General features: G+C 38.6%; 1 pseudogene; it reads right to left on the reverse strand.

Annotated features, from left to right (window-relative positions):
- Window positions 1-4,553: 4,553 nt before the first annotated feature.
- The window catches only part of LOC100966737, a 39,641-nt pseudogene continuing 27,249 nt past the window's right edge, over window positions 4,554-16,945 (reverse strand).

The following is a 16,945-nucleotide window of genomic DNA, read 5'->3' on the forward strand; positions in this document are numbered from 1 at the left end:
TGGGGGTGGGGGTCATGGTGTATGACACCTTTTGGGGCAGGATGCAATTATAAGAGGGATTTTACCCAACAAATGCAATCAATGCATCCTAGTTCTTTGTACCCTCAATGAATCCCCCAACAATAAAAAATGAAAATAAAAAAATTTGTAAATGGTTAAGTTAACAAAAGAAATAAACATTCTTCTTAGTAAAGCATCACAAGAATGGAGAAGCAAGAATCCAGTGTCCTGGCTCAGTGCCTATGGGTCAAGCGGCTAAGGCGCCAGCCACATACACCTGAGCTGGCAGGTTTGAATCCAGCCCAGGCCCACCAAACAACAATGATGGCTGCAACCAAAAAAAAGCTGGGCATTGTGGCAGGTGCTTGTAGTCCCAGCTACTTGGAGGCAGAGGCAGGAGAATCACTTGAGCCCAGGAGTTGGAGGTTACTATGAGCTATGATGCCACAGCTCTACCCAGGGTGATAGCCTGAGGCTCTGTCTCAAAAAAAAAAAAAAAACAGAATCCAGGTTCCTCAATCTGGTATGAGGATATGAGGACAATTGATGACCTAGTACATGATAGGGGGTGGGGAAATGGGGGAGCCGAGAGAGAGAGGAAGAGAAGGAAGTAGGGAGGGGTGTGGGGAGTGACAGTGTGTGACACATCTCTTGTTGGCAGGACACAATTATACGAGGGACTTGACCTAAAAAATACAATCAGTGCAAGCTGGTTCTCTGTATATTCAATGAATCCTTCACAATAAAAAAGAAAGAAAGAAATAAGCATTGATCACCTATAGTAAATAACATATAGAAACAATCTGAGACAATTCTATGGATAATGTTTTTGTGGAGATTTATATCATTTCGACAATGGAAGCCCTTGGAAAGCATTTTGGAAATGAATCTTTAAATTTAGCCTACAAACTGCTTTTTATTCTATAATTCTTTACTTACCTTCGAGTCTAATATTTAGGACGTTAGAAAGAAAACAAAAGCAGAACACACAAAAAAACCCTAAAACGTCATATAAAGGTCTGTAAATTCTTAGAAGAATTTGGCTGTATAATATTTTTGATTCCACTTGACTGTGACCCAGAGATAATTCTTGGGTTCCAGCTCAACTGTATTTCTGTTCTTCCCTAGCGATGAGGTTATGCATAGACAATATCCTTGAAAGAAGGAACATTTTGGGATTCAAACACAATTAGAATGGATAATTGGCTAAACGAACTAAGATCGACTGAAGTAGATATGTATTTTTATATATTTTTTATGATTTTTAAATTTGTCACTAGAGCGTCTGCTGGGAATCATTATAAAGAATTATTGCTTAGCTACCCTCGCATCAATAATGAACAAACGTGTACCTACTATGAAAAGTCATAAAGTCAAATGGCAAAATTTGTGATTTAATTTTCCATCTTGAAATAAAGTGTTCATAAAAGTTTTCAAACGGGCTTATCTTCTGTCATTGTTGATGGATTTTGGTAAAAACGCAAGGTTCACTGGTTAAAGAAAAAGGAGAGAAAGGCCCACACCCATCAATCTCTGAATCACTGGTTAAGCTTCTCGTAACTGTCAGCCAAGCATGCTATTGAGGGGTTACTGAAATGTTTTCTTTACTGAACTTACAATATTGTTTGACACATTTTATTAGGGACACCATCCAGGAATGAGAAGATAGAATATCAGTGGTAACTAGTGAATCCAAGGTGAGCGTGAGAAGAAAGCTATGAGGATCTGTAGCAACACAGAGCTATAAAGGGAAGCCTCATTAAAGTCAGGACCGCTTCAGTTTTGATGCCTGTGGTTTTACAGTATTGGCTCCCTTGAGTTCCTTCTCCCCTGGAATACCCTTCCCATTCTTACCTGTCTTGACTTGAAGTCCCTGAGGGTTCTCTGGCTGCTGACAACCTGTTTTAAAGAACGTAGCCCTGTCTGCGATAGTGCTGCCTGGGATCTCTGCCTGAGACAGAACCAATACAACAATAATAGGGCAATTCCTCTATTGGTTAAAAAAAAAAAATTCCTTTTTCTTGTGGAAAATTAGAGCAACAGTAAAGAGCATAAGCATCAGAGTGAAACAGACGCAAGTTGAAATCCTACCTCTGCTGCTGCCTAGCACTGTGGTTGCCATCTGTAAATGGGGACCATAATAGTTACTACCTCCATTTATCATAAGCATTAAAGACGACAGCACATAAAACAGCCCAAAGCTATACATGCATGAAATAGATCACAAATAAAATAGATCTTATTTTATAGCAAAATGTACCTTGAGGGACCTTAACTGTCTATTTCACAGCCAAAGGCAAGAGGCACTGGGAAATTTCTCTTTCTAAGACTAAGCTCCTGGGGCTCTTTAAGTTGTTAGCACCTCCTTCTCATGGGATACCTTCAACATATTCACACCTTTAACCGTCCAGGCAGAGGTTGAAAGTATTCTGGTAAACATAGTAAAGCTTTGCTCAGCTTCCACAGCATGCTGCACAGTGTGAAACAGCGTGGGTCACACAGTTCCAGGATCCACTTGGAAATGACTTCTCCGACCCTTCTTTCCTTTCCTGGATGCAGAGCTCCAGTTAGTTCCTCTGGGCTGAACTGCCACTTCCCATATAAAAGATTCAATTCAGTGGAGTGAAAATTGCTGTGAAGACTCATGGGAGTCATTATCAGGAAGCCAGAACTATTTTAAGGGGGAAGAACACTGCAGGGTTATAGAGGATGGAGGTTTGGATCTTGGCTTTGCCATTTCCTAGCTGTGGGACATCAGGCCCATTCCTTACCCTCTCTATGTCTCAGATTTCCTGTAAAATAGAGGAAATAGTGTTGTTTACAAGGATTAAATAAATATGTGTGAAGAACTTATAACAGTGCTTGGCACCTAGTGATCACTCAATGAATATTAACTATAGTACTGGTATTCTGCTGAGGCTAGCTTGAATAATTTACTACGATTATTCTAGAAGACCTGGCTTTCCACTTTCATCTCCTCTTTCCCCTACATTTTGAAAAGAGTAGGAAATATGTTGACCATCTTCAGAGGTAATGAGCCTCTTGAAAGGTTCTCAACTATATCCAATATTATGTGGTTAATATTATGTGGTCTTTCACTTTGTGCAATTACATTGGAGGGGAATTTTCTCATTTCAGGGCTCAAGGGCAGTATGTTCCTATGTTTAATGAGGAAAGTTTTCAAAAGTGCTTTTGCAAACTACTAGACATCTGAAGTTTAATGCTCTGAAGGGGAAAGTAGATGTCATAAAACTAAGCACTTTGGAAGATATTTTGGAGACCACTTTGGTGCAATCTTTGTGAGATTTTCATAAATAAGCACCCCCAAAGTATTTAACTCAGTTTAATCAAGTTAAAAGACCAAAGAGATCTGTGGAGGGAGAGGAGAACTTTATTTTCTAAAACAACCTACAGACCAGGGAGAGACAGCCTTCAGGACAAACCAAAAATGTGCTCCAGAGAACAAAGCGGGGGCCTGGCTTATGTAGGTAAAGTTCTTGTCCTAGTTCTCAATCAATTCTGTTTATGCGAATGAAGGATTCAGATTTGTTCAGGGCTGATTGCTCAAGACACTCAAGCCCTGACTGGGTGGATTCCCAACCCCAAACTGGAAGTCCGTCAAATGTTTCTTTCAAATGGTCAGTAGGTGGGTGGGTGGGATCCTGGCTGCAGTTATCTTGGCTCTGGTTACAGGAAACCTTCTGGTTCTGGGTCATAAAGATGGATGTTTGTCAGGGACTGTTTTTTTCCAAGAACCAGCGTGCTATGTCCTCCTGGTCTGAGTGCAGGACTTACATTTAGAACTTCTCTATTAGCCCCAGGGAGTTAATTTTGTCTGTTGGCTGGGGCTGTACGTTAATAAATTTTTACCCCTAAATCTAATAATTTCTTGTTAGTTTGTTCATTTTAAGACTTTGTCATCTGGAAGCAACAGAGTTTGCTCTGTCAAGATGTTCTGACCTATAGTAAAAATAATGTTCCATTGCTGAAACCTTCTGAATCTGAAATGTTGGATTTGGGAGAGAGGATCCTTTTAAACATAGAAGAAAGCAGAATGTAGCAAAACTCCATTTTTAGGTACTTTTGGTAAACAAGTCTTAGGAGATACTGATCTTAAAATGACCACTTTGGGTTTAATTAGTTTGACACCAGCCACTCTTCTGGAGATCCTTGCAGAAGGACTCTCACTCCATGTTAAAGCAAAAAGACCCAACAGAAGCCTGGAACACAACCGTCTTGCCGTTTGACCAAGACCAAAGACATGGTTAGTTTATGCCTACTCTGCCTGCATTGAAGTTCAGAATGTGTGCAGAAATTAAAAATAGGAGATAAAATTTAAGTATTAATTGGCAAAATCTTTTATGTTTAAAAAACCATACATCCTTTTTATTGTGAAGTTATAAAGAGGTATCAAAATTAAAAGCAAAACATTACAGGGTAAGACTTAACAAAACGACCAGGAGCATCAAAGCAAGTGAAAATGGGACTAGGCGCAGGGCAATATGAATTAATGAACATGGGAAGGATGGGGGCAACAGTGGGCATGTGGTGAAGATACTAGGGGGAGAGGATCTGGTGAGAATTTTGATCTACACAAGCGCCTAGGTAAAGAAATAATGGGATAAGATTTCTAAACCCCACTATGTGCTTAAGAGTCATCCTGGCCATTGGGGATGATGTCATCCTCTCCTTCCTCAGGCTCTTTTTCATCGTCCTTGATCAACTCCAGCTGGTCTTCCCCCTCCCCGTTCTTCATGATCATCCTCATCCAGTCGGTCCCGTTCTCAGCAGAGTCATCTGCACCCCCAGACTCCATCTTCACAGTAGTCTCATCTTTCTTCAGGGAGCTGCTGCTCTGCTCCTCTTCTGACTTCTTGTTCTTCAGCTCTGCTGCTTGTTTGCTCTGCTCCTTTTCAATTTTTTCCAGGTTTCCAGTAAAGAATCCACTTTTTGTTTTATCTGGGTCCATGCCTTCTTAATGGCCTGAAGGTCATCTCCTTTCAACTTTCCAGACTTGGAAGAAGAACCTCGCTGTCCACTCCTAGAATTGAAGCCACTCTTCCCCCTTCGTGAGGTGTTTCCTGATACACGCCGGCGCTTTGAGGGCACCAAAGCCCGAGCCATAGGAGAAGCAGGAGGAACACATGCTGGGTAACTGGACATGCTGTCAGAATAATCCCCTGGAAGGTCATAGTCCAAGGCAAGGGTCTCTTGTACAATGGTACAGTATTGTAGAGTAACGGACATCCTTATTTTGCTCTTTTGGTTGGAAAACATTTATGTTTTGACAGAGTATGATGTTAAATATATATGGTAGATTATATATTGTAGTTACTCCTTATGAAATTTAGAAAATTCTTTTCTATGTATGGTTTGCTCAGAGAATTTAACCTGAGTGGGACCGATTTATCAAATACGTTTTCTGCAATCTATTAGGTTCATCATATGCTTTTTCTTATTAATTCTGTTAATGTCAATTATAGTGAACAAAATTCTTTGCTATTTAAATATTAATCCGGTTTGGAGTTCCTGGAGTAAACTCAATTTACTGTATGGATTGTTTTGTTCAAGACATTTTTCCTTTTTCTTAAAATTATTAAATTTATTGGCAGAAATTTGTTTGTAACATCCTTTCACTATCTTTTTAATGTCTGTGAACACTGTAGCAAAGTCCCTACTGTAATTTCTGATATTAGTAATTGTGTTTTCCCTCTTTGTTCTTTGACCAATATTGCTATGGTTTATTAGGATTTCAAAGAAATTTACCTGCAGCTTTGTTATTTTTAACTTTTGTATAATTTTATATGCTATTAACTTAGGCTCTTAATTTCCCTTTTTTGGATTTATTTTCATTTAATTTACTGGTCTTTTTTAGGTTATTATGAAGGCTATATGTCCATTCATTTTAATACATTTTTTTCTAATGCATTAAGCCTATAAACTTTTCAAAAATGGCTTTAGCTACATCTCACTTATTTAGTTCAAAATAGTCCATAATCTCTACTTTGCTATTTGTTTGACTCTGCATTATGTAAAAGTATATTCCTTGATATCCAAGTATTTGCAGGATTTTATGGTATTTTTGTTATTGATATCCTACTGAATTCCTCATGCCAAAAGATTATAGCTTATCATTTTCAATTTTGGAAATATGTTATTGTTTCATGACCCAGAATGTAGCTTACTTTGACAAATATTCCTTGTATACTTGAGAAGAATGTGTATTCTGCAGTGATTAGGCAATCTAATTTATGTATGTCTAAATTACAGTAGAATCTCTTCCTAGCTCTACTGATTTTTATTCTTCTTCTATTATTTCCTAAAATATTTGGGTTAAACCCAAATGTTTTTAAATTTTTATATTTTTCCTTTTAGTTCTGCCATTTTGGCTCCATTTTTAATTAAACGTGTATTATTAGGTGATACACACATCAAGTTGTCATAGCTTTCTGCTGAATTAATCCTCTCACCATTATGAAATGTTCCTCTTTATCTGCACCGAAACTCCTTGACCTAAGGTCGCTGTTTCTGTCACACCACATTTCTTTTAGTTGGTTTGTGTGTGTGTGTAGAAAAATGGTCTTTTAGTGAAATGTTTCATGTGCTTATTTTTAAATATGTCTCTTATAAGTAATTACACACACACAAAATTTTCTTGGTATTTTTCCTGCTTAATAAATAAAAAAAAAGAATTTTCAGAGGAAGCCTACTACTGAGTTTAAAAAAAATCCAGATAGCTTCCTGTCATCATGCTCCTTTGAGGATTATATTATGTCTATTTATAAAGAAAATGATATTTCTAATTTTTATTAAATAATAGTATACAGTGAAATATTATAAGGTACATTTATAATAGGTTTAAACATAGGAGGTCCAGATCTCATTTTGGAGAAGTCAGTTGTTATTTTTTTCCACTAAGTCCCAAACTAAATGTAACATATCTATGTTCCCTTGTTAGAGATGTAAAAGTTACTCATAATGTTGAAGAAAAATGGGATAAAATGCTGTAGTAGAAAGAACAATCTTCCTATCCTCTATACCATGGACCAAGGATTTCCTGCGCAATAGGAGAGAGAAGAGTCAGAGGAAGTGCTGAGAGTATGGATTTTAGTGGTTTAGGGAGAAGGTCCTTCTATGACTGAGCCCCAGAGAGGCAGAAAAAATAAACCAAGCCAAACCCTGATGACTGTAGGGATATGAAAGGAGAAAGGACATGTCTAAAACTCTAAGAAATGTCAACATCCTCAAAACTGGGTGAGTGCCATATCTAGGCACGCAGGACCTTGAAACAAGCTAGCTAAGACTTCCATACTCTGCAGCAAGAAAACTCAGTACTTTCTTTTCATTTAATGGGAACACAGAAGTAGTGGAGATAATTGCTAGGTCTAATGGGTCTTGTTGACAGGAACCAGACAAAGTTAGTATGATATGCAGGGGCCAATGACCGAGGCCCAGGTGGAATACTGGATGACTCTGAATTCTCAGGTCCACAGTTGACAATAAACCTGATGCCTCTCCCCTGCCTTGCAGTAACTCGGATCTATGTAAACTGCCTGGAGCTGACATACAACTCAGAGGAAAACTGAATTATCTGAAACAAAGTTTTCACCTCACTGGAAAAGTTAGAACACAAAGTAGAAATTACAGTAGAATCTCTGTAAGTTGACCACCAAGGGGACTGTCACAAACTGGTCAATGTATGGAGGTGGTCAACAAAAGGAACTAAGTCTAGTGTACTGATATGTACATGTGGGCAAGACCACTCTATGAAAATTAGGTCAACTTATAGAGGTGGTCAATGTAGGGAGGTGGCCAACTATGGAGGTTCTACTGCATATTTAATTAGAGAACATGAAGTAATTTCTGGTTTACCTGAATGTACATGAATATAGGAGGCACATGCTAATCATACTTTTGTCTTTAATAGCAATTTTACTTTGTTATATGCCACATTTCTTCTTCCTTTTAGATTAAAAAATATAAAACAAGATCCTTAAAAAGAACATTAATGTGACCTTTCATTCTATTTAACCATTGTTAAACGAGAAAAAAAAATAGCTCAAATTTTGAAGGTTTAAAAAAAACCAGTCTGCTTACTTTTCTTGATTTTGCCTCCTCTGTGCTATAATGATAGTTCTGTTGCAATACACGTAGGCCTAAAACTCACTTATTATCTCCATATTACTAAAAGTTTTTGGTTTGATTCTTGGGTGTCATGATGCAGAAAGATGGATGCCTTTTTACTTCACTCTGCTGTGGCATTTGACAGCCTCCTACTCGGAAAGCATTGGCAGCCTGGCTGAGTAGTTATTGTGCTCTACAATAACCACAATACAAAAGGAATTATTACAAGGAAATATTCTTACACCAGGAAGGGAAAAATGAAACTCACAGATTTCAGTGCAACATGAATTGATTTACTTCAGACAATGAATATGTTCATATTGTGGTTATGTAATTAAGATCCTTCTCATTTAAATTCTTTTAAATGTTCTTTAGAGAAGTGCATTTTCTTTCATTAAGAAAATTAGAATAATCTATCTACTCCCACTTCTCTGTATGTATAACTACTACTTAAATTATGATAATTATGCCTAAGAAATGTCAGCCCTGATTTATCCCCATATGGTGCCCCCAACCCCTCCCATCTCCATTTCCACTCATACATTCATTTTTTAGATTGCTTTTTTCAGGTTCTCTAATTTAAATTAATTGCATTGAAGGCCATAATTAATGGCTTCTGTGTATCCATGCCCTTTGCAAAGTGACCGTGCAGATTCTTCCTTCAAAATTTAAGTCATTTTCTTACTCCCTGAATTTGGGCTAGCCTTGTGACTGCTTTGGCTAATGGAATCTGACAGAAGTGCTGGAGTCCTGCTTTTGGGTTTGGGCTTGGGCTTGAACTAGTTATGCATGCTTCAGCTTTTTCTTTTGAAACCATGCCACCATGCTACTGCCACATGAGCAAGCCAGGGCCAACCTTTGGTGGTTGAGAGACCATGTGGAAGATAGTGTGATGACCTAGACCCCTTGATTCCCCACTAAGACCAGTGGGGAATAAGCCCCCTGCCCTTGAGACTTCTCCTGAGACTCTTGGCCCCAGCCCCCTCAAGGGCGGGCGGAGAAGTTTAAAGATAAGGAAAAGAGGAAGGGAGGGGTTGAGGTAACTGGGCCCCCTGTGATACATGAGCCCCCTGCCCTATATTTAGGAAAAGAAACTTCTCTTGAGCCTTTTAGTCCCAGCCCCCATACGGGTGAGGAGATAGAATTCAGGGAAGAGGCCTAAAGATAAGGAAGTATGCAGGGAGGGGATGATGTCAGGAAGAGGCCTTGGTGGAAAGTCCCTAGTTCTTTGGAAACTTTCTGAACTTATGTTGAACTATGTACCCCTGCTTTGCACCCCTCTGAACTGTGTGACTCCCATCTTGTGATTTATGAATTAATGTACTTTATGACCCATCAGGTAATATGTTCCTCCACCCTAATACTTTGTGACCCCCGAGTTGTGCTAACCATGATGATTCAGCTTCTGTACAAGCCTACTTGCTTCAGCAAAGATTACAGTATATAACTCCTTGAATTTACCATTCGGTGCTGCATGCTCTCCAAGGCATCAGCCCCCTGCGCAGGTGTATCAAATTTTATAATAAAGCTTTATTGATTATTGCATCAGAGGTGGGGTCCAAATTTCTCTCTGCTGCATGGGATCACAACAATAGCTCCATAATTCTAGCTGAAACTAGCCTGTAGCCAGATGACCCTCAAATATGTGAGACAGTCTGGCCAAGATAAGCAGAGCTACTTACCTGACCAAAGCTAACTCAGAGGCATGAGTGAGCCTAGCAAGAATACAAGAACTATCCTGCTCACTCCTAATAAGTACTTTTGTTTTAAGCCACAGGTTTTCTCTTTTTTTTTTAGGGAGGGTGTTTGTTATGTAGCAGTGCTACCTAATGCATCTAATAATTAGTTATTTTCTTCAACAATTTCAACCCTAAAATTTCTTAAAGGCCCTGGGGTATTTGGACACAGATTTATAATTCATGTAATACTCTATAACATTGCATTGAGATTTTTCATGGGAGCTCTAGACTTTGGGAATTGCAATATCAAGATGGGGAGCAGTTTGGTTCCTGGTGATGACAGCTTCCTTCTCTCTGTATCTGCCTCACGTGGTAGGGGTGGGTTGGGGAAGGAAAGAGAGAAGAGAGAGAAAGGAACAGAGAGGAAGATCTGATGTCTCTTCAAATAAGGGCACTAATTATACTCGATTCAGATCCCATTTAACCTTAATTACTTCTTTACTCCAAATGTAGCCATATAAAGGATTAAAGATTCAACACATGAATTTTGAGGGACTTAATGGGATCCATCACAGCATATAAAGGTCATATGGTTCAACTTCTTCATAAAATGTATCTACTTCTAGATGTTCCTAAAACAAGAGGATTAAAATCCTTATTTAAAATATTCCTGGGATTGATTCAATAGCCATCCTGGTCATAATTTACTTCTCTTAGAGTCAGTGGGTGCTTGCTTATGTTTACTTACAAGTTTTCAGTTTGTTGAATTGAACAATTGCAGTTCAGCTTGACCCTTATAACTCTCTTCTGCACAGCTAGGGAATGAATGACTGGTATATTATCAAATTTTATTGCTTGAAGACAGAATGGTCATATCATTACTGCCTTTCCTCATTATGCTTATTGATATAGTTTATGATTATGATTTTCAGAACTATCTCTAAAACCATCAGTATTATCAATTAGGGTCTCAGGAGGTTGTTACTCTTAGCATTTGAAAGTTTCTTAAATTGGTTAGCTGATTACATAAAGCACACTGTTCCCATGGCACCCACAAGGTGTAATAATATTCAGAACTACATAAACATCTTCTTCCATAGGAGGAAAATGTACAATATAAGGAATCTCTTTTACCTAACCAAAAATGTGTTTTTTTTAGTTGATATAACTAGTGTTTATATCAGTATAGATGCTGATCTGTCTTACTCATCTTTTAAAAAACTCATGTTTTTTATTTACCCAGATTAATATGAGGGTACAAATGATTAAGTTATGTTATTTGCATTTGTTAGGTCAAGTTCAAGTTGTGGTTGAGCCCTTTACCCAGAGGGTGTGCTGTACACCCTTACATTGTGCACATTAGGTGAGAGCTTACCACTGTCCATCCTCCCCTCTACTGTCTTACTCATATGTCTTTGTCATTTTTTTTTTTTTTGAGACAGAGTCTCACTATGTTGCCCTTGGTAGAGTGCTGTGGCATCACAGCTCACAGCAACCTCAAACTTAGGTGATCTCTTGCCTCAACCTCCCAAGTAGCTGGGACCACAGGTGCCCGCCACAATGCCTAGCTATTTTTTTTTGTTGCAGTTGTCATTGTTTAGCTGGCCCAGGCTGGGTTTGAACCCGACAGCCTGGGTGTATGTGGCTGGTGCCCTACCTCCTGAGCTATGGGGGCCTCCACTTTGTCATTTTTTTCAGAGTACTTTGTACTATTTTCTGCCAGTTTCTTTTTCTGCCACTCTTGAATTAATTTCATCAATTTATTTATTCTCTGAGTTAATAATTAATGAGAATATCCAATATATTAGGTACTATTCTCAGTTCTGAGGAACTGAACTTTGGCAACCAAATTGCACTGCTTTGGGAATCTTACAGCTAGAGGGGAAGATGACAACAGATAAATGAATATGAAATACACTGTTTAGTACCTCAATGTATTGTGAAAAATCTAAATGAAGATAAGTAGATAAAGCATGGAAGGGGATTATATCCAATGGAAGGGTCAGGGATAGTGTCTCTGAGAATATGATTTGGGCAGAGATCTAATTGCAATAAGGGAATAAGGGATCCATATATCTAGTGGAAGAAAATTCCAGGCACAAGAAGAAATGGCAAATGTTGAGACCTGAAATACTAATAACTTCACTTTAAAATTTCTAGCTCAAGTATTTATTTCCCATTCATTTAATCATTTTGCTTAGGTTTTTTTCTTTTGTTTTGTTTTATTTGTTGTTGTTATTTATTTATTTATTTATTTTTGAGACAGAGTCTTACTCTGTCACTCTGGGTAGAATGTCCTGGCATCCTAGCTCACAGCAACCTCAAACTCTTGGGCTAAGTGATCCTCTTGCCTCAGCCTTCTGAGTAGCCACAACACTCAGCTATATTTAGAGAGGAGGTCTCACACTTGCTCAGGCTGGTCTCAAACTCCTGAGCTCAAGCAATTCATCCTCCTGGGCCTCCCAGAGAGTTAGGATGACAAGCGTGAGCCACAGTGCCTAGCTTTTGTTTTAAAGAGAGATTTCAAAATTTAGCAAGAGAAAGTTTCAGGGTGTCCAACTTTTATTTTTTTCTGCTCTCCATCGGAAGAGTAAGAGTTGTGTTGGGCATACATTAAATACACAAACACTAACGACAGCTGATTAGCAGAAAAAGTCAGTCATCTTGTTTGTGATATTCAATACCATAGATAAGCAAAAAAAAAGTCTTCACGAAATCAGCATGCAGCCCGTGGAATACAGGTTGAACATGTCTGCTTTATATGATATAAAGACTGAAGAACGTTCTCCTTGGGTATTTGTAAGATTAGGTTGCTTAAGTGTTTGAAAAGAATTTGTCTGGCTTTTGAAGGCTCATCACATTGTCCAGAGGTGATGTTAAATTGGGATTTATAGGTTAACTGGTCATTCTCTGATCCTCTGCCTATTGCTAATTCATTTAAAGTAATAGTTGACACCTAAGGTATTTCAGACACTGTTTAAAAAGCTAAGGATATCTAATTGACAAGTAAATCATGGCCCCTGCTACCAGAAAATTGTTTATTTCTTCTAGACATTACCTGTCATCATGGTAAAGACGTAAGTTCTGCAGTCAGAACACAAGTGTTTATGCCGTTTACTATGTTTAGATGTTACACGATTTATGCTTGTTTATATTTCACATTTCCAGTTTGCAAAATGGGGATTCATTCACTCCACAAGTATTTATTGGTATATTAGTAGGTGATAGACACTGGTAGAGGTGCTTTGCTAACAAAACAGACAAAATTAAAATCATATCTAATGGGAACGTTTTAAGAGTCACATAAGATAATATATTATAGTTCCCAGAGCACAGTAACTTTAATAATAAACATTAGACACAGATTTCTCATATTTGCAAAGCTAGTGCTGGTGAATACAAAGCCCTAAGAAAGGGTGGTTAAGTTAAATTGAGTTATTTTATGGAACAGGAAGCAACCTGTGTTACAGATTGAAAATACAAAGAGGTCGATAAAGTTATGGATAATTAAATCAAAACAGATGAATGCAGAGAAATAAAAACATCCGAATGTCTAAGGTCATTCCTAATTCTTGAGGTTGGCATTCAGCAGTGCCCTCACCATTCCTATTTCGGTCTGTGGCAAAACTACAAGCCACCCCCTGTCCTTTTGTGCTCTTGGTTTTGTATAGGTTATCACGCTTTGTCTAAAGCAATAGGATCACACATCTTAGCACTTATTGTAATCTGTATGGCCAATTCTATCAGAGATTAGAATTTACTGGGTGAAGTTGCTAAGCATGGTTTTTAAAGGAGGGAGAAACTCAGTGAGGCCCTGCCATTTGCCCTTCAGTTTTCACGCTTTCCCTTCTCTAGAACATGGAAACAGTGCTGGCTGTGAAGTAGACACGTATGATAATAAGCTACCCCTACAAGCAAAAGCAAACTCCAGGATGGCAAACTGGAAGGCTAGAAGATTGCTTCCTTTCCACTGGCATTGTAGAGTTGCCAAATTGCCCTCGATTTCCTACTCAGAACCTCTTTTATGCATGTAAAATGTGCTCAAATTTATTTAAGCCATTGTTACATTTTGGGGGGAAGGGAGTGAGGGATAGCTTCTGTTACTCATAGCTGAAAGCCTCCCTTAATCAATATAAAATTTCTGGATGGCACTCTCTAACCAAATGTCCACATGGCCTAGCAGTAGTGACTCTGCCTTTTTAGGTGTTTTAGGCACTTGCCCACATTACAAACCCCACTTTTCCAAGAAACGTGTGGCTGTTTCTGCTCCACAGTTTGGTCATGTAACCCTTGGTAGACTTTTTCTCTTGTAAATTTCATGTACCTCATCCTAAATTAATTTGAACCCACAGGTTTAAGCTGGAGCTAAGGGGCATGGCCAAATTTCTTGTAAAGTGTGGGAAAACCTTCCACCTAAGGACCACGCAGCACATTGACGGCTGCTCGGAGAGCGTTTCAGGAAAACACATTGTTGAGGTTGCTGGTGCCATACACATTAAAAGCAGCTTTCCCCAATGGCTTTAGCGGAATCTGTGTGTCATTTAAATGTAGAATGGTGGCTTTTTCACATCTGTGCTTTGCCCATTTTCAAGGAGTCTTAGTTATAAAAACAGAGAATTAGCTGTCCTTTCCATAAATGAGTGAAAGTTTTCATTTTCTACAAGAGAACCTAGATTCATGATATTTTTATTCACACGTTTCTTTTAGTTGTAAAAAATTTGGTCCATTTATTTATAGCTGTGTGAAAAATTTCTTTTAGTTGATTTTCGTCAAAGGTTTTTCTCTTCCCACCTCTTTATCTGTCTCTCCTTCCTAAAATGTTAACTTGAGAATGTGCACATGGGAAAAATCTATTTTTACCTACATTTGGTTGGAAATAAATGTCAAGGGGGGAAATTAGATATCAATTGCACAGCTATAGTTTTAATTTCAACTCAACTAAAGCATCAGAGATGAGGAATGTACCATTTCAGTTAAATTGGCTTTTTTGTCTACATGTACCATAATAAATCACCCCTCACCCCTGGAAAGGATTCATCAGAAATCGCAGCTCTTGTGCCTTGGTGCACCAGCCAGCTCTTGACCTTTGACTTCTGTACCACAAAAGCATCCCTTACTCATTTTTTATTATTTGCAGGGCTGATGTTAGCACTTTACTGGAGTGGGGTGCTCAGGATTCCTTCCAAGGAGTTGCAGAAAGAATTGAAACCGTTATGGGCAGAGAATCAGGGCACACCTTATTGACGAATAGTCAATGAGCCCTGAATTTTCCTTTTGCTAATCGGTAAGTTCACTTTCAGAGGTGAAAATTTAGGTGCACTGTGAATGTTTGGCTTATTTCACCCTAATTATATATGGGTGTCCATTTAAGTAGTGTGTCATACTGGAACTAGTATGGCTTTGGAGACAGAAGACTATGAGTTTTGCCAGTGCTTAACAAACATGACTTCAGAGAAGTAGCATAATCTAATCTTCATCTGTGGAGTGGAGTTAACAAGGCCTGCCTATCTATCTTATAGGACTGTTGTGTGCTCCACAATGAGATAAGAAGTGGATGTGATTTGTACACTTTAGGGCATTATAAACACATAATTATATAATATCTCCTCTGTGCCAGAATTTACCACTCTTCATAGGCATGTCTCATAGATTGGGAATCATTTTACTTCTCTGCCAAGTCCCTGTAATTACCACCCATCCCTCCCAAACCAAGGTGCATCTCAACCCAAAGCTTATCACCCTTTGGTACAAGTGATAAAAAGTTAGACCACTAAATTCAAATCGGGACTTCTTTGCTTACTAATTGTGGGATCTTGTATTCTTTTACTTAACCTTTCCAAGCTTCAGTTACATAACCTAGGATCAGGATATAGATACCCCACACTTAACGTTGATTTAGAAATTACATGAGACAAGCCCTATAAAACTTTTATTGTGTGGCTGGTGCTTATGGCTCAGTGAGTAGGGCGCTGGCCTCATAGGGTGCTGGCCTCAAGGGTGCTGGGTTCAAACCCAGCCCCGGCCAAACTGCAACAAAAAATAGCTGGGCATTGTGGTGGGTGCCTGTAATCCCAGCTACTTGGGAGGCTGAGGCAAGAGAATTGCCTAAGCCCAAGAGCTGGACTGTGAGCTATGACATCACAGCACTCTACTGAGGGCAATAAAATGATACTGTGTCTCTAAAAAAAGAAAAAAAAAACTGTTATTGTGGTGTCTGACATACAGTAAATAATGAATGTTGGCTGCTATTCTTATTACTGTAGGCACAAATAGATTATGTAATTCTGAGAAGAAGGTGGCTAACATTTTATTTGTGTCCTGTACAAATGACCAACATTTTGCTGGGCCTAGATGACCTCCTCTAATTGCTCATGTCAGCATGGGAACTGGGGAAGGATTTTTTTTAAAAAATTATTTTTATAATTTTACAATGTTACAAGGGTACAGATGTTTTTGGCTGCATAGATTGATTCTGTACTGCTCGAGTCAGTGAGGTGTCTGTGCCCCTCACCCAGGCAGGGCTCACTGGACTCATAAGGTGTGATTTCCCCCTAACTTTCCTTCCCTTTCCACATGCCTGATTTCCATTCAGTTTTCCTTCCCTCTTTGTCCACGAACACTGATTGACTAGTTCCTATTTAAAAATGAGTATATGTGGTATTTGTTTTTCCATTCTTTAGATACTTCACTTAGAACGACAGTCTCCAGTTCCATCCATATTTTTGCAAAAGGGATTAAGTCATCTTTATGGCTGAGTAGTGCTCCATCATATACGTATACCATGTTTTGTTAATCTGCTCATGGATTGATAGGCACTTGGGTTGATTCTACATCTTTGCAATTGTGAATTGGGCTGCCATAAACATTCAAGTTCAGGTGCTTTTTATTTTTTAATATACAAATGACTTCTTTTCCTTTGGGTTAGTAGCCACTAGTGAAATTTCTGGACTGAATGGCAGGTCCACTTTGGGTTTTTTGAGGAAACTCCATATCATTCCATAGAGGTGCACTTGACTGGCGTTCCACCAATATTGTATAAATGTTCCTTCCTCTCTGCACCCATGCCAGAATCTATTGTTTTTGGACTTTTTGAGAAAAGCCGTACTTACTTGGGTAAGATGGTATCTCACTCTGGTGAGGTA

The sequence above is a fragment of the Otolemur garnettii genome, unplaced genomic scaffold (genome assembly GCF_000181295.1).
Source record: "Otolemur garnettii isolate 467f Iridium unplaced genomic scaffold, OtoGar3 scaffold00010, whole genome shotgun sequence".
Classification (NCBI taxonomy): Eukaryota; Metazoa; Chordata; class Mammalia; order Primates; family Galagidae; genus Otolemur; species Otolemur garnettii.